Source organism: Procambarus clarkii, chromosome 33, assembly GCF_040958095.1.
Source record: "Procambarus clarkii isolate CNS0578487 chromosome 33, FALCON_Pclarkii_2.0, whole genome shotgun sequence".
Lineage (NCBI taxonomy): Eukaryota > Metazoa > Arthropoda > Malacostraca > Decapoda > Cambaridae > Procambarus > Procambarus clarkii.
In genome coordinates, this window is record NC_091182.1 from 32,358,111 (window position 1) to 32,385,127 (window position 27,017).

General features: G+C 48.1%; 1 long non-coding RNA gene across 1 annotated transcript in view; it reads right to left on the minus strand.

Moving 5' to 3' along the window:
* The window catches only part of LOC138370885 (uncharacterized), a 223,086-nt gene extending 198,900 nt beyond the window's left edge, over positions 1–24,186 (minus strand). The window contains exon 1 of the long non-coding RNA XR_011230256.1: positions 23,962–24,186. This is a non-coding gene — a long non-coding RNA (uncharacterized lncRNA). The remainder of the gene's footprint in view (positions 1–23,961) is intronic.
* Between the last annotated feature and the right edge of the window lie 2,831 nt (positions 24,187–27,017).

Sequence of the window (27,017 nt, forward strand, 5' to 3'; positions counted from 1 at the left end):
TGACATCAACCAAGAGCTGTTTAAAACTGTGTGTCAAGTAGCCAGGGAAGAGAAGATTAAAGAGCGGGAAAGACAATGGCTTGACTTCACTAGCTACATATGAAGAGCAAGACAAGTGTGGGCAAAAATTCAGATAGCTAAGGGGGGCAGAGCCCGGCCTGCGGCTTACAAAGGCCCCCAGGGTAAGGCTGAGGAACTAATTCACAAGTGGAGTGATGCAGCATCCTCCTCCTCCCTCCCTGCAGAAGTAAGCAGACATTATACAGCTCCTCCGGTATAATGTCAGAAGACATAGGATAATAAGAGCACAGTCTAGTGATGACGAGTATAGCCAACCAATCACAGCCCAGGAAGTAAGGGGTCTATGAAAAAGGGTAAAAGTACAGCACCTGGTGAAGATGGCGTCACCTACGACATACTTAATACACTGTGTGAAGTGTCTGGGAATCCACTACTCCACCTGTTCCACTAATCATTCCTAAGTGGAGTGTTGCCCACACAATGGAAACACGCAATAATTGTTCCAATACCGAAGCCCAATGACCCTGGCAATTACAGACCTATCAGTCTCGTGTCATGCACTTGAAAGATGCTTGAAAGGATCATCTTAAACCGACTGTTGCACAAAATAGGCAGGCTAGGGGAGGGGGGTCAATAGCTTTGTTAAAGGACAGAGAACGGCAAATTGTATAGCTAATGACACGGCTAAGTACTCTGTATTTGTTGACATCAAAGGAGCCTTCGACAAAGCACAGGGGGATTGTGATCCTGGACGAGCTTGCAAGCATGGGTGTCAAGGGGAGACTCATGAAATGACCTGAAGACTACCTCACAGGGAGGAAAGCCAAGGTCTGCTTCAACGGAGCAGTCTCAAGAACAATGAGTCTGGACCTCGGGACCCCTCAAGGAGGGGATCTTAAGCCCCACACTATTCAACATACTTACGAACACCATTGCAAATACTGAATTTCCGGAAGGAACACAACAAGTGGGATATGCAGATGATGTCCTTGAGGTTATCTTGAGGTTATCTTGAGATGATTTCGGGACTTTAGCGTCGCCTCGACCCGGTCCTCGACCAGGCCTCCACCCCCAGGAAGCAGCCCGTGACAGCTAACACCCAGGTACCTATTTTACTGCTAGGTAACAGGGGCATAGGGTGAAAGAAACTCTGCCCTAATACAAGCCCTAACCTTAGGAAAAAATATACAGTCCATTGAGCTCCTTGGAAGGAAAATATGTTGAACTCGCTTTCACTGCCCAACCACTTGGGCTGGACGGTAGAACGACGATCTCGCTTCGTGCAGGTCGGCGTTCAATCCCAGACCGTCCAAGAGGTTGGGCACCATTCCTTCCCCCCGTCCCATCCCAAATCCTTATCCTGATCCCTTCCCAGTGCTACATAGTCGTAATGGCTTGGCGCTTTCCCCCCTGATAATACCCCCTCTCCCTCTCTCCAAGAACAACACGTATATGTCGACGTCATATCAGGGGGGTTTAGTAGGGGGGGAGACGGGGGAGGGGTCAGAGGGGGGAAGGGGGGGTAACAGACGTCACATGCTTGGGGTGACGGGTGGTGGGGGGGGGAGGGTAGGGGGCCAGGGGAGGGGCAGTGACACCATCTGAGGCTCACATTAACCACCATTAACCATTAACCACCAGACTCAATCATCACCTAATAACCTGAAGGAGCACATACACCATAATCCAAAATGTATGACGTCACAGTCAATATACTCAATGCTAAACTCCAATTTTTACCTTCAATCACACTCCCGCGGACCTGTACTCAGTCCCTCAACTCACTTGAGTTGAAATGATTAACAGCCAATCAGCCAGGATGGCGGGGGGGGGGGGGAAGAGAGGGCCAGACGTGTGAAATAAAATTAGTGAATTACACGCGGCGGCGGGGCGGTGGGAGCGTCGGCAAGGTTGGCAGCCCTGGACCGTCTGGACTCTGACTCAACTCCTGGGGAATGTCAGCCAATATTACGCTGCCATTCAAAATATTTTATTGGTTTTCGTCCCATTGTGTATATCCAAGACCCCCTGTCATACACCCGTGGTGCGTTTCATATAGTCTGGTTTAGCGCATGCATATTTACAATGTAATGTCAATACTCTAGCGCACATACGGAGCGGGAAAAAGAAACTTCAACCTCGGAAATGGTATTAGAATATGTTTTAGTGAACGAATTCCGTCGACTTTTCACAAATGTTGGAAGTATCGCTCAGGCTTCCTGTCTAGCGGCTCACGGGTTGGAGACAGTGTTGCTAACGTCGCTGATTCTTCCTACAACGACTACTCACAAGACCCATTTCGTAAGCTCCCAGCGACCTCCCTCCGGCCGTGGGGCGTGACAGAGTGCCTGCCTCGCCCGGACAGCGGCGCGGGACGCCCGGTAGGCCAGCTGGCACGGGATATGACTGACAGGTTGCGGGGCGCCGGGAGGAGGTGGCACCAGCGGCGGTACACTGGCGGGAGAGCCAAGCGCGTGGAGTCGCCCCGGCTATTTTGTCTCTGCTGTAAACCTTGCTACGGAGGTGACGTCCACGTGGCGCCCGGGCCGGCTCGCCACGGCACGAAAGTAGGCGGTGTGAGGCGATTGACAGCCGCACCCACTAATGCTGAGGGCGTGGGGGTGGGTGGGAAAGCGTGGGCGGGCGCAGGCAGGGCCGGTTACACCGCCCACCACCGCTTCAAGGCCAACTTATCGAACAGAAAGGGGGAGAAAAATAGTTTATACAAAATAATTAACAATAAAAAGTGTTGTTATTACGAAGGGAAGCCATTTGGAAGGAACTTGGCGGCTCGTGACGTAGATCTCGTTACGAAAAGCGCGGCTTCTCGTTACGAAGGGAGTGTACGTTACTATATAGGAAGGGCTCCGGTTACCAAGGATGGGCTCGTTGTGAAGGGAAGAGATGGGGGTTTGTTATGGACAGAAGAAAGATGAGGTGCGTTCGTTAGAGGGGGGTTCTCGTTATATATATATATATATATATATATATATATATATATATATATATATATCAGGGGTACCACCTGTGGTTGATTGTAGGGACCCATAAGCCTCGAAGAAGACTATTCAGGTACGCTTAAATGATATTATATATATATATATATATATATATATATATATATATATATATATATATATATATATATATTATCAAGCCATCCTCTTTAGATAGTACTTTTTGTAACTATGTGAACATTAAACAATTAGATAGTATAGAATTTGGTGCTATTCACATTATAGTCCAGAAAAAATACAGCTATAAACCAAACTTAAATATTCCTAGGCCTAGTGTAGCGGATTATATGTACTACATTAGGCTTAGATAGCGTGTATTAGGCCTAGGATCATTAGGTTAGTTTTTATTGACAATAAAAATACAATTTGTGACGGTTTGTCCAAATTCAGTAGTACGTAATAATATGTAATAATAATAATAATAATAATAATAATTTATTTAGTAACAGTACAGTACATAGTTGCAGCGTTACAGTACAAACATTTTGTTAGATTTAAAGATAGAGGTAGTACATACAATACCTAAAGCCACTAGTACGCATAGCGTTTCGGGCAAGGGAGGGGTAAGTTACTGGCTGGTTGATACCTGGTTGATGGGGTTCTGGGAGTTCTTCTACTCCCCAAGCCCGGCCCGAGGCCAGGCTTGACTTGTGAGAGTTTGGTCCACCAGGCTGTTGCTTGGAGCGGCCCGCAGGCCCACATACCCACCACAGCCCGGTTGGTCCGGCACTCCTGCTGAAACGCTGCGCGTACTAGTGGCTTTACAAGATTGTAAATACCCCTGCTATGTATTCTCACAATCCCAATGTACCTTCTTGTATATAAATAAAATAAATAAATAAATAAATAAGTTCCATGTAAACAGGTAGATGGGCTGGCTATATATGCGCGTGCTGGGGTGTCAGAAGCCACAGCTTCACTATACACTATTCATCACTGTAACCATCCAGTGATCATACAGTGATCATACTCGACCGTTCCAAGGGGTTGGGTACCATTCCTTCCCCCCCCCCCCCCGTCCCATCCCACATCTATATCCTGACCCCCTTGGTCAGGATATAGATGGCTTGGCGCTTTCTCCTGAACATTCCCCCCCCCCCACCGTCCCATCCCAAATCCCAATCCCTGATCCCTTTTAATTAACCCTTTTTCCTGATCGTTCCCACTGTAATCATCTTAACTACACACACACACACACACCCTTCAATATTGTATCCCTCTACACTACATCGTGAGGTTATCTTGAGATGATTTCGGGGCTTAGTGTCCCCGCGGCCCGGTCCTCGACCAGGCCTCCTCCCCCCAGGAAGCAACCCGTGACAGCTGACTGATTGATTGATGAAGATTAAGCCACCCAAAAGGTGGCACGGGCATAAATAGCCCGTAAGTGGTGGCCCTTTTAAGCCATTACCAGTATCAAGAGCTGATACTGGAGATCTGTGGAGGTGCGAATGCACCCTGCATGACGGGAGATGTCTCCCTTGTGAATGTGTTTAAGATGAAGATGAAGCCACCCAAAAGCTGGCACGGGCATGAATAGCTCGTAAGTGGTGGCCCTTTTGAGCCATCACCAGCATTAATAGATGATACTGGAGATCTGTGGAGGTGCGACTGCACCCAGCGTGACGGGAGATGTCTCCCGTGTCAGCTGACTAACTCCCAGCTACCTATTTACTGCTAGGTAACAGGGGCATAGGGTGAAAGAAACTCTGCCCATTGTTTCCCTCCAGCGCCCGGGATCGAACCCAGGATCACAAGATCACGCATCCAGTGTTCTGTCCGGGACAGATACGACCATTCTCATTCGACCATTCTCATTCGACCATTCTCATTCGACCATTCTCATCACGGTAATCAACTGGGCCTCCACTCTTCAGACAGAATTGGTTGCCATAATCCTTGCATTCGAGCGCGTATATGAATCCAAAGTTGACACGCTAATTATAAGTGACTCCTTGTCATCCTTGACTGCCCTCAGCTCCCCAAGGCATAACTGTGATGCGCTTATCTCTGAAGCTAGACACAGATATAATGAAATAATCAATGATGGATTTACAGTTTGTCTTCTAATAAGACCTTCCTATATTGGGTTTCTGAATGCATAATAGAACTGGTGAGTTAGCCAAAACATTTGGCCATAGAGAGGGAATTGATTACTATATTGGACTGTCTTAGAGCAGCCTGAGGGCAGCAATATCCTATCTTGAGTTATCTTGAGATGATTTCGGGGCCTTAGTGTCCCCGCGGCCCGGTCCTCGACCAGGCCTCCACCCCCAGGAAGCAGCCCGTGACAGCTGACTAGCTCCCAGATACCTATTTACTGCTAGGTAACAGGGGCATTCAGGGTGAAAGAAACTTTGCCCATTTGTTTCTGCCTCGTGCGGGAATCGAACCCGCGCCACAGAATTAAGAGTCCTGCGCGCTATCCACCAGGCTACGAGGCCCCCTGGCAACAGCAACAAAATTTAGTTGTCATGAAGCAAAATTAAATTCACACCAGTTACTCCATCTATCATCATTCTATTATGCAAGAAGAACCGCACGTCTATGGGTCATCCAATAATGTTAGCAGACTTCTAGATGTTACCACTGCTAGGCTTAGGCTCGGCTACAAGTACCTCTGGCAGTTTGTAACATCTACTGATGTAGAGTTGACTAAATGTAAACTCTGTCAGCAGAACTATTTGCATATTTTGCGTCATTATATAAAGGAATATGAAAAAATAGCGGAATTTACAGATAACACCATCAAAGGTGTCCAAGAAATGTGTAAGTACTTCATTCATAATGATGTACTGCCGGGAATCTTAGCCAAGTATCCAACATTTGCTTACTGTAGGTGCAGCCTGCACATGACTGTAAAGCTGCCGCCCAGTTGGGTGGGTGTGGAGCACATGACTGTAAAGCTGCCGCCCAGTTGGGTGGGTGTGGAGCACATGACTGTAAAGCTGCCGCCCAGTTGGGTGGGTGTGGAGCACATGACTGTAAAGCTGCCGCCCAGTTGGGTGGGTGTGGAGCACATGACTGTAAAGCTGCCGCCCAGTTGGGTGGGTGTGGGGCACATGACTGTAAAGCTGCCGCCCAGTTGGGTGGGTGTGGAGCACATGACTGTAAAGCTGCCGCCCAGTTGGGTGGGTGTGGAGCACATGACTGTAAAGCTGCCGCCCAGTTGGGTGGGTGTGGAGCACATGACTGTAAAGCTGCCGCCCAGTTGGGTGGGTGTGGGGCACATGACTGTAAAGCTGCCGCCCAGTTGGGTGGGTGTGGAGCACATGACTGTAAAGCTGCCGCCCAGTTGGGTGGGTGTGGAGCACATGACTGTAAAGCTGCCGCCCAGTTGGGTGGGTGTGGAGCACATGACTGTAAAGATGCCGCCCAGTTGGATGGGTGTGGGGCACATGACTGTAAAGCTGCCGCCCAGTTGGGTGGGTGTGGGGCACATGACTGTAAAGCTGCCGCCCAGTTGGGTGGGTGTGGAGCACATGACTGTAAAGCTGCCGCCCAGTTGGGTGGGTGTGGAGCACATGACTGTAAAGCTGCCGCCCAGTTGGGTGGGTGTGGAGCACATGACTGTAAAGTTGCCGCCCAGTTGGGTGGGTGTGGAGCACATGACTGTAAAGCTGCCGCCCAGTTGGGTGGGTGTGGAGCACATGACTGTAAAGCTGCCGCCCAGTTGGGTGGGTGTGGAGCACATGACTGTAAAGTTGCCGCCCAGTTGGGTGGGTGTGGAGCACATGACTGTAAAGCTGCCGCCCAGTTGGGTGGGTGTGGAGCACATGACTGTAAAGCTGCCGCCCAGTTGGGTGGGTGTGGAGCACATGACTATAAAGCTGCCGCCCAGTTGGGTGGGTGTGGAGCACATGACTGTAAAGCTGCCGCCCAGTTGGGTGGGTGTGGAGCACATGACTGTAAAGCTGCCGCCCAGTTGGGTGGGTGTGGAGCACATGACTATAAAGCTGCCGCCCAGTTGGGTGGGTGTGGAACACATGACTGTAAAGCTGCCACCCAGTTGGGTGGGTGTGGAGCACATGACTGTAAAGCTGCCGCCTAGTTGGGTGGGTGTGGAGCAAGACTAGTAACTGTGTGACTCACCATAGATGTAAAGTGCCTTGTATAGTGACTGTTGTGAACCTCTTGTTGAACCACTTGATATAAAAATGGGTCCGTCTAATTACCACAAGCTACCACAAACTACACAAACTTCAGAAAGCTTCCTGGCAATACGTTAGTAATGAATAAATATGATATATTAAGTTAGGCTGACCTAACCTAACCTAACCTATCCTAACCAAACCTAACCTAACCTAACCTAACCTAACTTAACCAAACCTACCCTAACCTAACCGAAGCTTGGATCGTCGACTTGATTTGGCGTCACCAGCTTTTTATTTTCGTCTAATTTCTTTATAAAAAGATACTTTTTCAGATTAAAATTATGTTTTTTCGTGTTGTACATTCAGCACCAACATTATAATGAGTAAATATATCATATTTATTCATTACTAACGTATTGCCAGGAAGCTTTCTGAAGTTTGTGGTAGCTTGTGGTAGCTTGTGGTAATTAGACGGACCGATAAAAATACATTTGATATATGTGTTTGTGTACGTACCTATATGTATGCATGTACATGTATGTTTATATATGTATATATGTATGTATACGTGTACTAAAAAAAACTGTAAATAGCTTCACTTGCTTAACTAAATGAACAATGGAGTTCAGTTCTTGAACCCATTATGTGCTTCTGTAACCCTTTCTACAACAGCCCATGGGGGATGAGTATGGGGTGCATAATAAATAACTAAGCTTACTGTAACCATCTTGGCTACATACTGTCTCTGTTAACTACCGGAAACCACCGATGTACCCCCATCTCCAATCATCATCATCCTCTCCATCAATATCTTCACTCTCCTTCACCACCTTCCCTTCAAGAAAGCGTTCAGGGCTTCCTTACTCTTCACCACCTTGTTAAAGGTTCACGATGTACACACTGAGACACACTGAGACACATACACACTGAGACACACTGAGACACACTGAGACACATACACACTGAGACACACTGAGACACATACACACTGAAAACACACTCAGGAATCTGTACACCAGTGGATTGACAATTGAGAGGCGGGACCAAAGAGCCAGAGCTCAACCCCCGTAAGCACACCTGGGCAGGTGGTATCACGTTTGAGGTCAATATTTAATGAACAAGTCAATTACTATGTGACCTACTAATCCCATAATTGAGGTGGGTCACATGTAAGAGGGCGGCAAGTAGCCTGATGACCTCTTTGACCCGACTGACCACTGCAGCCGCCTGAGGGATTGTCTCACTGAAGGGGGAGAAGGGGATTGAAGGGTTAAAACAGGAGCCTACCTATTGAAATTGAAATTGAAATAAGTTTATTGAGGTAAAATACACACAAAGGGATGAGGTAGCTCAAGCTATTCTCACCCCGTTCAGTACATCGTGTTAATACATACATAGACACACATCACAAACAATAAACGTATTACCAAACTTTCTAAGAGATAAACATCTACATTTCCTGGAGCCTACCTATACCTCTAAGATTTTCGCAACCCTTTCTCCTAAAATGACAGTACTTACAGTAACGATGTGGCGGAAAGGACAGCTCTGTCGCGATGGCATACTGTTCATTTAGTAGTAAATAGGTACCTGGGAATTAGACAGCTGCTACTGGATGCTTCCTGGGGGATGTGTAACAAAAAGGAGGCCTGGTCGAGGACCGGGCCGCGGGGACGCTAAGCCCCGAAATCCTCTCAAGATAACCTGATAAGAAGATGACCCACCAGATAGTAGACTTTTGTAGTACTGACTTTGGACAAACCGACAACTTACTACATTTATGTTGCTGCTAAAACTTAAAACTAAAACTATAAATAAACAAATATAAAACAAATAAATAAAATATTAAAAACAAAAAATAAATCTTAACCAACATAAGTTTTAACTTATAACCATCCTAGATAACCATCTTAGATAACCATCTTAGATAACCATCTTAGATAACCATTCTAAGATAACCATCTTAGATAACCATCTTAGATAACCATCTTAGATAACCATTCTAAGATAACCATCCTAGATAACCATCTTAGATAACCATCTTAGATAACCATTCTAAGATAACCATCTTAGACCAAATACACAGTATCTCTTGTCATTTCCCCACTGCCCCTCTCTCCCAATCTCCTCCTCCCTGTTATCTCTTTCCCTATCCACTCTTCTAGTTCCATTTTGCCTGTACTTTACTCACCACCTTCCATCCCAACAGTTAATATGCTAGACTAATCATGGTGATGCTGGATTTGTTTTGTTTTATTTAGCGAGGTTGGGGTTGCCCAACCATTTCCGGCAAAGGGGGGAACATTGGGCTCGACCCTCACCATCCTATGTTCTTCCCAGAACCCAGACCATTTACCCTGCAAAGTTTCATTAGGGTATTTTCCTAAATTGTCTGGGCCTCTTACCTTCAATAAACAGATCTCTGTCTCTCAGAAAATGAAATATTACAAAAAGATGAAAAATTGCTCCAAATCTCTATGACAGCCTATGACAATCCCATACAACACATGCGACATCCTGAAAAGGAAAACACAACAGACACACTCTTTTATGCAGATTATATTTTTTGATGTTATATTATCTCGAACACCAACGTCAACATCTGGAGTTTGAATGAAGGAAACAGAGACCGGGAAGCAAGCGGTGGGGACTGGAGTCAGGAGTGAGAGAGAGAGAGAGAGAGAGAGAGAGAGAGAGAGAGAGAGAGAGAGAGAGAGAGAGAGAGAGAGAGAGAGAGAGAGAGAGAGAGAGAGAGAGAGAGAGAGACATTCCACAAGTGCAGCTCAGTAATATAAGCGTGCTAGTGCCACTGTCCACTAGGACAGGAGTCTAGTTAATGCTCATGCACGCTGCACAATACTCAAGTGCACAGTAGTCCTGTAATCATCAATTGTGGGATGATCACCCTACTATGTTGGGTGTCTTGTGATAGGCCTCGTTACTCAAGAGTTAGTTCATCACACTGAACTACAGTGCAACTACCGATGGGTCAATTTGGACTGATTGAAGCATTTACACAGTTGAGCTGCTTAAGAAACACCTAGACCTTTTCCTTGGTACAGAAGTGAACTTTCTACCTCAAGCAAGGCAAGGGATGAGTTCCCTTGGGTTAGGTCAGGTCAACAGGTTACGGGGCCTCGTAGCCTGGTGGATAGCGCGCAGGACTCGTAGTTCTGTGGCGCGGGTTCGATTCCCGCACGAGGCAGAAACAAATGGGCAAAGTTTCTTTCACCCTGAATGCCCCTGTTACCTAGCAGTAAATAGGTACCTGGGAGTTAGTCAGCTGTCACGGGCTGCTTCCTGGGGGTGGAGGCCTGGTCGAGGACCGGGCCGCGGGGACACTAAAGCCCCGAAATCATCTCAAGATAACCTCAAGATAAGATAACAGTCGATCGAGGTCAGAGACGTAGCAATGACCCGGGTTCTATCCCGGGCGCCGGCGAGAAACAATGGGCAGAGTTTCTTTCACCCTATGCCCCTGTTACATAACAGTAAAATAAGTACCTGGGTGTTAGTCACCTGTCACGGGCTGCTTCCTAGGGTTGGAGGCCTGGTCGAGGACCGGGCCGCGGGGACACTAAAGCCCCGATATCATCTCAAGATAACCTCAAGATATGACGTAACCATAGTCAAGAGGATAGGATATCTGATCAACCAGACTGCGACTTGTATCTCAGGCTGTGAGTGGCGAAATCAAACAGCCTGGTTGATCAAACCAGGAGGCCTGGTCAGAGACCGGGTCGCAGAGACACTGATCCCCGAAATCGTCAACAGGTAGGTAGTCAAGAGTAAGCCGAATGGGTTACCGTAACCAATGGGGGAAAGCCGCATTCATAATGTGAGATTGATTCAGGTGCCGCACCTGCAGTGGAATTGATGAGACACGGCTATGTGTCTCTTCCTCTGTTCCAGCCACCACCACCACCATGTGGTGTTATTCCGCCTGATCCACATCTCGCACGATCCACCAGCAACAGCTAGAAGGATCCAGCCTCCAGCCAGTAGCCATCCACACACAGCCACGCGCACAGGCACTGAAAAAGTTCCTTCTAACGAGCCACAGAGACGTTAGAAGGAACTTTTTCAGTGTCAGAGTAGTTAACGGATGGAATGCATTAGGCAGTGATGTGGGAGGCTGACTCCATACACAGTTTTAAATGTAGATATGATAAGAGCCCAATAGGCTCAGGAATCTGTACATCAGTTGATTGACAGTTGAGAGGCGGGATCAAAGAGCCAAAGCTCAACCCCCGCAAGCACAACTAGGCGAGTACAGGTGTAGCAACTAACTACAAGCTGATGATTGTGTGTGAGCTGAGCCAATGTGAGAGGCCAGCCACTGTAAGTACAACACTGTGATTTTGAACCTTAAGTTATTAAGGTTCAAAATCTGGTACTTTAAGGTTCAAAAGACTGTTAGTAATTGTCTCTGCGTGTGGATCTGTATCATCATCTACCAGGAATTCTTACCCAACCGACACCTGCAACAGGTGAGACCATAAACAAGATGGGACACCTTAAAGTGTCGCATCTTATGAGACACTTTGCCGTCGTTTGACACCTCTTATCCCCTGGAGCGCCTTCTCTGTTGTGTCTTGAGTTCTGTCGCCCGATCATTGAATTCTATCTCAAGATTCTTGTCTTCAGATGTTTTCCCAGTCTCGTAATTATTGGCTGTTCCATCACCTTGCGTAGTGTGCAACTAATAGTCACTAGCTCATTGCTATGCACCTCGTACCTGTCTCTCGTTTAGTATGCTGGCACTGCAATGGCAGTCTTCTAACTTTCTGGTAGCTCTCTTGTCATATATTGGAGCATGTGTCCCGCACGGAGCTTGAACTGGCTCTCTTGGTATAGTGTTATAGAAGAACCACAATGTTATGGAAGAACTAGTGTTATGAAGGAATCACAGTGTTCTGGTAGAGCGACCAGTCGTCCAGTGCCCCTCACGCTGTACTGGTAGAGCGACCAGTCGTCCAGTGCCCCTCACGCTGTACTGGTAGAGCGACCAGTCGTCCAGTGCCAATCACGCTGTACTGGTAGAGCGACCAGTCGTCCAGTACCCCTCACGCTGTACTGGTAGAGCGACCAGTCATCCAGTACCCCTCACGCTGTACTGGTAGAGCGACCAGTCGTCCAGTGCCCCTCACGCTGTACTGGTAGAGCGACCAGTCATCCAGTACCCCTCACGCTGTACTGGTAGAGCGACCAGTCGTCCAATATCCACACGCTGTACTGGTAGTGCGACCAGTCGTCCAGTACCCCTCACGGTGTACTGGTAGAGCGACCAGTCGTCCAGTGCCCCTCACGCTGTACTGGTAGAGCGACCAGTCGTCCAGTACCCCCTCACACAGTACTGGTAGAGCGACCAGTCGTCCAGTGCCCCTCACGCTGTACTGGTAGAGCGACCAGTCGTCCAGTACCCCCTCACGCTGTACTAGTAGAGCGACCATCATCCAGTACCCCCTCACACTATACTGGTAGAGCGACCAGTCGTCCAGTACCCCCTCACGCTGTACTAGTAGAGCGACCATCATCCAGTACCCCCTCACACTATACTGGTAGAGCGACCAGTCGTCCAGTACCCCCTCACACTGTACTGGTAGAGCGACCAGTCATCCAGTACCCTGAGCTCTACCATAACCAGGGTAGACAATAACGAGCACTATTCGTACCCAAGAGTAATGCACCAGCGTTCCTCTGGGCATCACAACACCTCACAAGTGTGACCAGCGTAAGTCATCTGTGAAAACGGGAAAGGAAAGTTGAGGAAAAGGAATGCAGACGAATGGAAAACAAAAGAAGAGACTGCGTCGATTATCTAACGAAAAAAAAGCGCTCGTGGGGGTTCAATTCTTTGCGGAGCTCAACTTACCTTCAAGAAGGCACTTCCGCTCGTGCATACCTCCATGAGCCGTGGGATAACCAATGTTAGATTAGCCTCTGAGATTTGGTTAGCTTGATTCAAGTGTAGAAATAAATGAACATGGAGTACGCTAGCAGTAAAATAGGTACCTGGGTGTTAGTCAGCTGTCACGGGCGGCTTCCTGGGGGTGGAGGCCTGGTCGAGGACCGGGCCGCGGGGACACTAAAAAGCCCCGAAATCATCTCAAGATAACCTCAAGATAACCCTATTACGGCGCCGTCCAAATTTGTTGTTCGTAGACAGGAGGACAGAAGTAGGGCTGGGGAGAGTACAGGGGTGACCAGCCCACCTGGAGCCTCCCTGAGGCTACATTAACAGACCCGGAATCGTGTTTTGGGTATTGATACCCCTCTACCCCGTAAAGGTAGAGGGGGGTATCAATACCCCTCTACCCCGAGAAGGTATAGAGAGGGTATCAATATACAGGCGATGAGTCACAATAACGACTTGAGAATGGTCCAGGACGGACCGAAACGTCGTCGTCCCTTCACTTTCTAGTGTGTGGTCTGGTCAACATATTTGATTATAAATTAAACAGCCAATCCACACATCTAATATGTGGGTTGGTTGTCTAATCTTTAACAAAGTTATTGTGGCTTGTTGTCTGCTATATTACGCTCACAACAACTAACTTCCACGTACCAATTTACTGCTAGGTGAATAGGGGTATCAGATGAAAGAAACTCTGCCAACTGTTTTTGTCTCGGCTGGAAATTGAACGTGTGTCCTTGAATTGTACTCATCTAGTTGTGCTTGCGGGGGTTGAGCTTTGGCTCTTTGGTCCCGCCTCTCAACTGTCAATCAACAGGTGTACAGATTCCTGAGCCTACTGGGCTCTATCATATCTACATTTGAAACTGTGTAAGGAGTCAGCCTCCACCACATCACTGCCTAATGCATTCCATTTGTTAACTACTCTGACACTGAAAAAAGTCTTTTTAATGTCTCTGTGGCTCATTCAGTACTAAGTTTCCACCTGTGTCCCCTTGTTCGTGTTCCACCTGTGCTGAAGAGTTTGTCTTTGTCCACCCTGTCAATTTTCCTGAGAATTTTGTAGGTGGTTATCATGTCTCCCCTTACTCTTCTGTTTTCCAGGGATGTGAGGTTCAGCTCCTTTAGCCTTTCCTCGTAACTCACTCATCTCAGTTCCGGGACGAGCCTGGTGGCATACCGCTGGATCTTCTCTAACTTTGTCTTGTGTTTAACTAGGTATGGACTCCAGGCTGGAGCTGCATACTCCAGGATTGGTCTTACATAAGTGGTATACAGGGTTCTGAAAGATTCCTTACACAAGTTTCTAAAGGCAGCTCTTATGTTGGCCAGTCTAGCATATGCCGCTGATGATATCCTTTTGATGTTGGCCTCTGGGGACAGGTTCGGTGTGATATCAACCCCCAGATCTTTCTCCCTATTTGACTCTTGCATGATTTCCCCTCCCAGATGATACCTTGTGTTCAGCCTCCTGCTCCCTTCGCCTAATTTCATTACCTTACACTTTCCTGAGTTGAACTTTAGCAGCCATTTTCTAGACCATTCCTCCAGTTTGTCCAGGTCATCCTGTAGTCTCTGTCTATCTTCATCCGTCTTGATTCTTCTCATAATTTTTGCATCATCAGCAAACATTGAGAGGAACGAGTCTATACCCTCCGGAAGATCGTTTACATATATTAGAAACAGGATGGGTCTGAGTACTGTGTGTGTGTGTGTGTGTGTGTGTGTGTGTGTGTGTGTGTGTGTGTGTGTGTGTGTGTGTGCGCGCGTGCGTGCGTGCGTGCGTGACGCATGCGGCTCTACATACCAACAGCTGGTGCCAGCGCAGCATACAATCACGAGACTTGTTTAAAAGCAACTCCTTAAGCTCAGAATTAAGCAAGACACAATTAACAGAGAAAGCAAAAAAAAAAAAAAAAAAAAAAAAAAAGTGGTACAAAGTTGGTTCTTAAGGAACAGAGAACATTTAGTGCTAAATATGTTATTCCTCGCCTTGCTTAATACTCGCTAACTACCTGGTACGTCGTCTGTGTAATCACCTATTAACCAAGACAGTATGTTTGATAGTTATATATTATTAAACGCCGCTTGGCTCCCTGGCTGGGTTTATTGTCTCTCAGGCAAACACGCCTGTTCAAGTTATTTGTAAAATTTAGCTGTTATTATGATTTATTAGGAATAAGAGGATCTACACACTAACTAGGTTCGTTGGGGTCGTGACTGTGTACTGTGAAGCACACTACCCCGTGACCAAGATCGTTGGGTCGTGGCTGTGTACTGTGCACCCTGTGAACCAAGGTCGTTGGGAGCGAGACTGAGCACATGCGCTTCATACGCCTCAAGTTAGCATGGATTTGCTATGATTAGTTAAGCATCGACTACACCGTCAAAATGTAGCCAAATTAACTTGGCCGCATTACTGACATTCCCTCGGACTAATACCCATCAGCTGCGATAGGTTGTGTGTGAGGTTTGTTTAAGTTCATAGGCTTCTGGTTCGGTGAAACCCCGTTCGAATTTGACGCCTATGAAATCGCGAGCCAGGGCGGTACTTGGACTGGGTACTCACCAGTACTGGGTACCAGGGCGGTACTCACTAGCGGGTAAGGTGCGTACAATAACCCATGCTCGAAGGTCTTGCACTAGACGCCCTCCCCCCTCTCTCTCTCGTCAATTGAGAAGCGTCATATTTGAGGTGGTTCATGTTCAACAAGGAACCGTTCATTAGTGTGAGAGAGCGTCAATATTATGGTGCTTTAAACTGAATGAAAACCCCTGAATTTGGGAACTGGTCGACGCTGGTTCTCTCGTTCCATCTTCCCTTCCATCGTCCCCATCCCCTTGTCCCTACCCCCTTCCTCCTGTCCCCTTTCCTCCGTTCTCCCCTCATTTGCCCTTCTTCCTCACCATCTTGGCCCCATTTCACCTCTTCTTCTATTTACCCCTTCCCCAGTACCTACATCCCTATGCCCATCCTCTCAGAAAAAATATTATTAAGAAAGCGAGGGTAAACGGCGGGATTAACTACACACACACACACACACACACACACACACACACACACACACACACACACACACACACACACACACATTATGGCCATCTCATTCTTGATTTCATCTTGGATTCCTTTCTGACTTCAAGAAAATCGCTCAAGTTACATGCTATATTTCTTAAAACATTTAACTTAAGCCTTCCTGTCAGGATATTTACACATAACTGAACCACATGAATATATAAGGTGTAATATTTGGGTGGAGTTAAACAAAAAATATATATATGCAAACATAATATGGGTTAAAATATATGTTTATATATATGATTTGTGGTAATTTGAGTGTTCTTCTTAATGCTGACACTAAGAAAATAGAAGCATTGAACGTTTACACTATAAGATCAGCAATGCCAGCAATTAAGTCATATATAACCAAATACGCTTGAAGGAACACCTGTTTCTCGAGTATAAAACATATAATACACCTGTACATACATAACACCACTAGATGGCGTCGTTCAGGCAACTGATATACTTGTAATGAGTGAGACATTACTAGATAGAAGAGTTGACTGAAGATTGAAACAGAATGATGACTTGGGCCTAGCAATGGTAGAAGGGCGCTCCAGGCAGGTATAGCCAGACTAAACATCTTGGCCCACTGTTAACCTTCACCACTAACACACACACACACACACACACACACACACACACACACACACACACACACACACACACACACACACTTGGTTGACAAATGGAATGCATTAGGAGGTGATGTGGTGGAGGCTGACTCCATACACAGTTTCAAGTGTAGATATGATAGAGCCCAATAGGCTCAGGAACCTGTACACCAGTTGATTGACGGTTGAGAGGCGGGACCAAAGAGCCAGAGCTCAACCCCCGCAAACACAACTAGGTGAGTACAACTAGGTGAGTACACACACACACACACACACACACACACACACACACACACACACACACACACACACACACACACACACACACCACAGGGGCCTCGTAGCCTGGTGGATAGCGAGGGGCCTCGTAGCCTGGTGGATAGCGCGCAGGACTCGTAATTCTGTGGCGCGGGTTCGATTCCCGCACGAGGCAGAAACAAATGGGCAAAGTTTCTTTCACCCTAAGTGCCCCTGTTACCTAGCAGTAAATAGGTACCTGGGAGTTAGTCAGCTGTCACGGGCTGCTTCCTGGTGTGTGTGTGTGTGTGTGGTGTGGGAAAAAAAAATAGTTAGTAAAGTAGTTAGTAAACAGTTGATTGACAGTTGAGAGGCGGGCCGAAAGAGCAAAGCTCAACCCCCGTAAAAACACAACTAGTAAACACACACAGTAAATTGCCACCACTGACATATGCCATAACCACACCCCGTGAACCACTAATAATTATTAACAACATATAAACAACATCAGCTTACCAGTAAAGATATCAACAACATAGACTGCCACATTTATCCTAAAGGTGATGATAGGTAATCCTAAGAGTGATGATACGTAATCCTAAGGGGATGTTGATGGCTAATCCTAAGGGGTGATGAAGGGTAAACACAGCCAAGGCACCAGTGAAGGCTGCAGTGTAGCTTTGATCACTGTTCTACACTGTCCCCTTTTCACACCTACGCAGGCCTCACCAGCATTACAACTGCCATCTATATCTATACATTAAATATGTCTATTCGAGGTTGGGGCCGGATGGTCGGGGAATATCTATACATTAAAAATGTCTGTCTGTTCGAGGCTGTCGTCTCGTTCGTGGCTGTCCTGGCTTTAAGAAAAATTTCCCCCTCATAGTGTACATACCTGATGACCCAGTTATAATTTCAGTTCAAGTTCAAAAATGCAAGTTGCATAGTTTTAGGAGATATTTATGTTTACAGATATCTGAAGAGGAAGGTAGGGGGGAGGTGGTAGCCTATGCATATTGGAAAATGCATCCGCCATTTTCCAATATGGCGGATGCAAGCGTCGCTGCACTACAAGACATTTTCCCGCCATGAGGAAGACGGCAGAGCTTCGAGACTACAGGATGAGAGGACCTCATGACTGGCAACAGGTTGCATGACAGGACCAATCAACAGGTCACCCTTGGTCACGTAACCTGTCAAGAGGGAGCAACGAGAGCGCTCGTTAGCATGAGACAGTTCACTGTTGCCCCCTGGATATTGGGACAGTCATTGCTCCTAATTTTACGAAATTCGTTAAGAAACGACATTTCTGAGCGTTACTGAGTGCCAGGCACATTGTCAAGTCGCGAAGTGATTAACCTCAGGGAGGTGTAATTTGTCGATATCCCAGAAAGGGTATTTCTTATTATTTATTGGATATACGGATTATTTCTTTTACTTTCTTCTTTTTCTGGCTGCCAGGACGCACCGCCGACTGCCAGGACGCACCGCCGACTGCCAGGACGCACCGCCGACTGCCAGGACGAACCGACGGCTGCCAGGACGCACCGACGGCTGCCAGGACGCACCGACGACTGCCAGGACGCACCGCCGACTGCCAGGACGCACCGCCGACTGCCAGGACGCACCGACGGCTGCCAGGACGCACCGACGGCTGCCAGGACGCACCGACGGCTGCCAGGACGCACCGACGACTGCCAGGACGCACCGCCGACTGCCAGGACGCACCGCCGACTGCCAGGACGCACCGCCGACTGCCAGGACGCACCGCCGACTGCCAGGACGCACCGATGGCTGCCAGGACGCACCGACGGCTGCCAGGACGCACCGACGGCTGCCAGGACGCACCGACGGCTGCCAGGACGCACCGCCGACTGCCAGGACGCACCGACGGCTGTCAGGACGCACCGCCGGCCTGTCAGGACGCATCACCGGCTGCCAGGAAGCACCGCCGGCTGTCAGGACGCATCACCGGCTGCCAGGAAGCACCGCCGGCTGTCAGGACGCATCACCGGCTGTCAGGACGCATCACCGGCTGTCAGGACGCACCGCCGGCCTGTCAGGACGCATCACCGGCTGTCAGGACGCACCGCCGGCTGTCAGGACGCATCACCGGCTGTCAGGACGCATCACCGGCTGTCAGGACGCACCGCCGGCCTGTCAGGACGCATCACCGGCTGCCAGGAAGCACCGCCGGCTGTCAGGACGCATCACCGGCTGTCAGGACGCATCACCGGCTGTCAGGACGCACCGCCGGCCTGTCAGGACGCATCACCGGCTGCCAGGAAGCACCGCCGGCTGTCAGGACGCATCACCGGCTGTCAGGACGCATCACCGGCTGTCAGGACGCATCACCGGCTGTCAGGACGCATCACCGGCTGTCAGGACGCACCGCCGGCTGTCAGGACGCATCACCGGCTGTCAGGACGCATCACCGGCTGTCAGGACGCATCACCGGCTGCCAGGACGCATCACCGGCTGTCAGGACGCATCACCGGCTGCCAGGACGCATCACCGGCTGTCAGGACGCACCACCGGCTGTCAGGACGCATCACCGGCTGCTAGGACGCACCACCGGCTGCCAGGACGCATCACCGGCTGCCAGGACGCATCACCGGGTGCCAGGACGCACCACCGGCTGCCAGGACGCATCACCGGCTGCCAGGACGCATCACCGGCTGCCAGGACGCATCACCGGCTGCCAGGACGCATCACCGGCTGCTAGGACGCACCACCGGCTGCCAGGACGCATCACCGGCTGCCAGGACGCATCACCGGCTGCCAGGACGCATCACCGGCTGCCAGGACGCACCACCGGCTGCCAGGACGCATCACCGGCTGCCAGGACGCACCACCGGCTGCCAGGACGCATCACCGGCTGCCAGGACGCACCACCGGCTGCCAGGACGCATCACCGGCTGCCAGGACGCATCACCGGCTGCCAGGACGCACCACCGGCTGCCAGGACGCACCACCGGCTGCCAGGACGCACCACCGGCTGCCAGGACGCATTACCGGCTGCCAGGACGCATCACCGGCTGCTAGGACGCATCACCGGCTGCCAGGACGCACCGACGGCTGCCAGGACGCATCACCGGCTGCTAGGACGCATCACCGGCTGCCAGGACGCACCACCGGCTGCCAGGACGCACCACCGGCTGCCAGGACGCACCGACGGCTGCCAGGACGCATCACCGGCTGCCAGAACGCACCAACGGCTGCCAGGACGCATCACCGGCTGCCAGGACGCACCACCGGCTGCTAGGACGCATCACCGGCTGCCAGGACGCATCACCGGCTGCCAGGACGCATCACCGGCTGCCAGGACGCACCACCGGCTGCCAGGACGCATCACCGGCTGCCAGGACGCATCACCGGCTGCCAGGACGCACCACCGGCTGTCAGGACGCACCGACGGCTGCCAGGACGCATCACCGGCTGCCAGGACGCACCACCGGCTGCCAGGACGCACCACCGGCTGTCAGGACGCATCACCGGCTGCCAGGACGCACCGACGGCTGCCAGGACGCATCACCGGCTGCCAGGACGCACCACCGGCTGTCAGGACGCACCGACGGCTGCCAGGAATGAGGAATATTTCCCAACGTGCAACATTCCTGTGGTCGCCATGGCCGACACAGTTGCCACACACGCCAACACCGGCTCCACACTGTTACCAGACACACCTCTCGCTGCCTCCTACCTGGTTGAGGTATCAACCTGGTAGGAGGAGGTACCACCTCCTGGGATCCCATTACCTTTCCCCAACTTACCAGTAAACTGCAACCTTCTTTGACCAAAATTTGCGCAGAGTAAATCATTCAAAACGATTGCTCACAACTGCTTTAATCCTAAACACACCCAGAAGAGAAACCTCTGTTCACCCAACTTGCTAACAGGAGTCACACGTCATTTGCTCTGTACACACCTGTGTAAAAAATAAAATATAGTTTCTACCCCTTTCCACCTCCTTCCGGTAGAGGGGTACCACCAGAGGTGACAACTGCGAAGTGATTGTCGCAGCCCAATCCCCTCCGCCACTCCGTTAGCCACACGGGTGACTCTTCCCTGAGTGACATCTTCAAGAGGAAACTAGATTGTTTCCTTCAAGGAGTGCCGGACCAACCGGGCTGTGGTGGGTATGTGGGCCTGCGGGCCGCTCCAAGCAACAGCCTCGTGGACCAAACTCTCACAAGTCAAGCCTGGCCTCGGGCCGGGCTTGGGGAGTAGAAGAACTCTCAGAACCCCATCAACCAGGTATCAACCAGGTCCCCCACCATGCCCATCCCCTTTCCGTTAACTACAGGACTGTCTCTCCCCCTACACCTATATGCTCCTTCCCCCCAGGAAGAGACAGAAGACACTCAAGGGCTTGAGAACCAACCATGGTTTGTTTCGTTCCAGAAAAAAAACATCAAGGTAGTCAGCTCACGAGCGAGTATCATTAAGGGTGCTATTTCTTCACGAGGGTAACTGGGTAGTATATACATGTAGCTTTAACGAGCCTCCAATACTATGACCCTATCATAGGCAGAGTGGGTACTGTATTGGGCTTGCGGCCTAGGTTCGAGCCCTAGAGGAGTCCCCAAATTAACTGTTGTTGAATAAAATGTAGTTTGGGAGCATTAAAGCTTCCCCTACACAAACACACACACACCAGAAATCAAACCTAATCATCACGCAGAACACCTCAAAGTGCAAAACAGTCAACTCCAAACAGAAACAAGCAACACTTAGTGGGCCAGCCAGAGGCTTAGGGCCCGCGCAGGACTATCCCTCCAATCAACATATCAAAATTCATGTAAATGACGTTTTGCTGGAAATCCACATAACTAATTCGCAGGACGGCACACTTGCCTTGGTGAGAAGATCTATGACCTGAAGCAGATGAATATAAGGATTAAGACATTGTCATGACATGACATGATTAAGACATGTCACATTGATGCTCTCGATGCCTTTTTTTTCCTTCTCACCAGATGCTTTTCCTTCCCAAGGTGTCCCTATTCCACAACAATATGCCCAAGCTGGGTCAACACACAAACAAGGAGCAATAAATACGAATGTAACACAAATTAGGAGCAACGGTTTCAAGCTCAACAAGCCTCACTGTAGGACAGAGAACAGGAGATGTTTTTTTCACCCACAGGGTCATAAACCCGTGGAACCGCCTACCCGCCGAAGCCGTAAATGTCAAAAGTGTGTTAAGTTTTAGAATCTACCTGGTAAAGATGATTAAGGCAAATAGGGGGACCTTTGATAAGCCCCCGGCTTCCTGTCCTCGTCTAGACTACTAGGGTTCGTGGCCCCTAAGGAAATCTATGTTAGAATAAGTCCTTAACATTTCTCTCAATGACCCATAGTGGAAACAACCCATATTTACCACCGAACTTGGTGGCCTCCGTACCCACACAACCACACAGATAACTCTACCAACCTTATTACCCTCCTTAGCAACATCTGACGACCTGGCCAAGGATATATTATATAATTAGTTTAGCAACTTGGCAGTGGTACTCACTCCCTGTTTTCAGCATTTACCCAACCAAGTGGTTTTTTCTGACAGCTCCAGGATTCAAGCCAGGCCAATCAAAAGCCCACACGCAATCCGTCTGGGACAGCCCCATCGTAAATAAGTAGCTACAACGTTTTGAAACTGACCTAACATAATATATCACTTCACAGCAAACCCTCCATATTGTAGTAGATGGTTTGCTTTCGCAAATCATGCTGCTTGCAGGTATATTTGTGGTGAGGCTTACATATTCGGTCCGCATAGTTTGCTATGCTGGCACTCAAGGCACAGTGAAGTCAAAGACATCATCAAGGAGGAGCCTGACCACAGCCAGTTGCCCAGCAGAGAGCCTCAGTTACCAATCCTGCTAGACACCTAGATAAGATTACAGTGCAGCCCTGGAATAACGGAAGGCAGTTGGTGTAAGATTACACATGCGTATTAACATGGGCCAATACACTGACTTCAGTTTTGAGCATGCAAGCACTGCCATCCACAGGGACTCAGCCAAAGTCCATAAGTACCGAGAATTGTATCATCAAGACAATTTGGTTCCCATTTGCTTCAGAGTCCCTTGGTACCGAAAACAGTGAAGAACTTACACAAGGATCTGGGTTGGTTTATTGAAACGACAAGAGACTAAGAATGCCTGCGGTCATGCAGCCTTTGTGTCATATTATATATATATATATATATATATATATATATATATATATATATATATATATATATATATATATATATATATATATATACATATATATATACACATATATACACATATATACACACACACACATATATATATATATATATATATATATATATATATATATATATGTCGTACCTAGTAGCCAGAACGCACTTCTCTGCCTACTATGCAAGGCCCGATTTGCCTAATAAGCCAAGTTTTACTGAATTATTATATTTTCTCTAATTGTTTTCTTATGAAATGATAAATCTACCCATTTCATTATGTATGAGGTCAATTATTTTCTATTGGAGTTAAAAATAACGTAGATATATGACCGAACCTAACCAACCCTACCTAACCTAACCTAACCTATCTTTATAGGTTAGGTTAGGTTAGGTAGCCGAAAAAGTTAGGTTAGGTTAGGTTAGGTAGGTTAGGTAGTCGAGAAACAATTAATTCATGAAAACTTGGCTTATTAGGCAAATCGGGCCTTTTATAGTAGGCTGAGAAGTGCGTTCTGGCTATTAGGTACGACATATATATATATATATATATATATATATATATATATATATATATATATATATATATATATATATATATATAAATGAGCGGAAAATATAAATATAAATATATAAGCGGAAAAACCACATGTGAAAAACAGAGAATGCTAAACGCGTTTTCGGCTTAATTCGCCTTCATCAGAGCAAAGTAGAATGATACTTACTTTTGTTACATAATGGTGAGGTGGCACTAGTTGTGTTGTACAGGGTACACCAACTTACCTGATTGAGATGTGGTGCTGGCACCATGGTGGTGGTGCTACACCATGGTGCTGGCACCATGGTGGTGCTACACCATGGTGGTGGTGCTGGCACCATGGTGGTGCTACACCATGGTGGTGGTGCTGGCACCATGGTGGTGCTACACCATGGTGGTGGTGCTGGCACCATGGTGGTGGTGCTACACCATGGTGCTGGCACCATGGTGGTGCTGGCGGTATACCTCTTCCTTCTGAAATGTTAGAGATAAGATTACAGTTATATCTCACAAATTATATTTAAATTACTAATTTACATTTTTTTTAGTCTTGACAGAGACAACTAATATTTCAGTAAATGATATAACATGTTATTTATAAAGTCGAATATATTTATATAGATAATGAGGTATGCTATATGGGCCAACCAGTCCTCCAAAATCTAAGGTACATATAGCGACTTGATTAAATATGTAAAATATTTACATTTTGATACCATTGGTGTAGTACTAAAGAGCATAGCAAAATTTCCCACTACCCCAACATTTCTTCTCCTATGCCTAAATAAACAATCCCAGGTCAATTATATATGACATTTTATGCCCAATTTATCGCAATAATCACTATTTTGTCCATTCCATCCACAGGGCCTACTGGTCCTATCCTTACTGCAGGATGGGAGGTGTCCAAACTTTACAAGATATGAATGACATGTCTCAAACTTAGCTGTCATGGCTTCCCTGTCATGACTTACCTGTCATGGCTTCCCTGTCATGACTTACCTGTCATGGCTTACCTATCATGGCTTACCTATCATGGCTTACCTGTCATGGCTTACCTGTCATGGCTTACCTATCATGGCTTACCTGTCATGGCTTACCTATCATGGCTTACCTCTCATGGCTTAGCTGTCATGGCTTACCTGTCATGGCTTCCCTGTCATGACTTACCTGTCATGGCTTACCTGTCATGGCTTACCTGTCATGGCTTACCTGTCATGCCTTACCTGTCATGGCTTACCTATCATGGCTTACCTGTCATGGCTTCCCTGTCATGACTTACCTGTCATGGCTTAGCTGTCATGCCTTACCTCTCATGACTTACCTGTCATGCCTTACCTGTCATGGCTTACCTATCATGGCTTACCTGTCATGGCTTACCTGTCATGGCTTACCTATCATGACTTACCTGTCATGGCTTACCTGTCATGCCTTACCTCTCATGGCTTACCTATCATGCCTTACCTATCATGCCTTACCTGTCATGCCTTACCTGTCATGCCTTACCTGTCATGCCTTACCTCTCATGACTTACCTGTCATGGCTTACCTGTCATGCCTTACCTCTCATGACTTACCTGTCATGGCTTACCTATCATGCCTTACCTGTCATGGCTTACCTGTCATGCCTTACCTATCATGCCTTACCTATCAGTGACCTATGAGGAACTTCCCTAAACAAATGAAGATCTCACAAATGAAATTTAAGGAAAATTTTGCACGAGAGAAAAAATTTCCTTATATCCTTATAGCAGTTTCACTGCACTTTAATATAATATTTTAAGAAAGGGAAAATGGTTTAAATGAGAAGAGGGGGGGGGAGGAGGTAGTAAGGTGGAGAAAGGGTGGACGATGGGAGAGCACCCGGGCACCACCGGGTACTCTTCTTAGTAACCAATAATCCCAAATATTTGCAATTTTTCTTGTAGATCCCGAAATATAATCCTCTAGATTGCTCAGTTCATTGGAGAGCTACTAACAGCCCAGTGGATCACGGTGTGCACACACCTGTTTGAGAGAGGAAGACTCACTGAGGATTCCTCACTTTGGAAGGGGGGGGGGGTAGTAAAGAGAATGGAGAGGCACAGGTGAAAAGGAAAGTTTGGAAATGGGGAAATACAGTGGGAGTTATGACAGCAGGCGGGCTGTCCGCCTTGCTGATACGATGTTATGATAGCAGGCGGGCTGTCCGCCTTGCTGATACGATGTTGTGATAGCAGGCGGGCTGTCCGCCTTGCTGATACGATGTTATGATAGCAGGCGGGCTGTCCGCCTTGCTGATACTATGTTATGATAGCAGGCGGGCTGTCCGCCTTGCTGATACGATGTTGTGATAGCAGGCGGGCTGTCCGCCTTGCTGACACGCTGTGTGGGTGTTTGACAGGTGAGTCTTCCCTCACTGGACCAGCTGTGACCCTCGACAGGTACGCCTGCTACCGTAACCTTGCCACAACACCACAATTTGACACTTGAAATGTGTTTTAAACCATGAAATAAATCAAAATCAAAATTAGAATGATTCAGGCACAGGCAGAAGAGGCGAGGACAGGTATACACTGTATGAGAGAAGTCAAATCATACAACACTACACGCAAGTCAAAACACTGATTTTGTCCTTTGGTAAAAGACAAAAATGTTTGGAGTGAGCCAAACTACACACTAGAAAGTGAAGGAACGACGACGTTTCGGTCCATCCTGGGCCATTCACAATCGACTTGAGAATGGTCCAGGACGGACCGAAACGTCGTCGTCCCTTCACTTTCTAGTGTGTGGTTTGGTCAACGTATTTCAGCCACGTTATTGTGACCCCTCGTCTGCATGTTTGGAGTGACCTCTGCACATCTGCGCCTCAGGCTTGGGTTCAAATGTTCCTGGGAATATGGAATATGTGTGTGTCATGTGATAATGACACCAGGTGTAAACTATGTGGTATCTTAAGGTCACTCACCCTCACCCATTATGTTCCTGAGTGTCCGTTGATTAATGTATATATAGAACACTGAGATAAGGACTGTTCCTGAACAAATACGGTCTCCGTCTCCGTGGTGTAGTGGTAAGACACTCGCCTGGCGTTCCGCGAGCGCTATGTCATGGGTTCGTATCCTGGCCGGGGAGGATTTACTGGGCGCAATTCCTTAACTGTAGCCTCTGTTTAACGCAACAGTAAAATGTGTACTTGGATGAAAAAACGATTCTTCGCGGCAGGGGGTCGTATTCCAGGGACTTGCCCGAAACGCTACGCGTACTAGTGGCTGTACAAGAATATAACAACTCTTGTATATATCTCAAAAAAAATCTCAAAA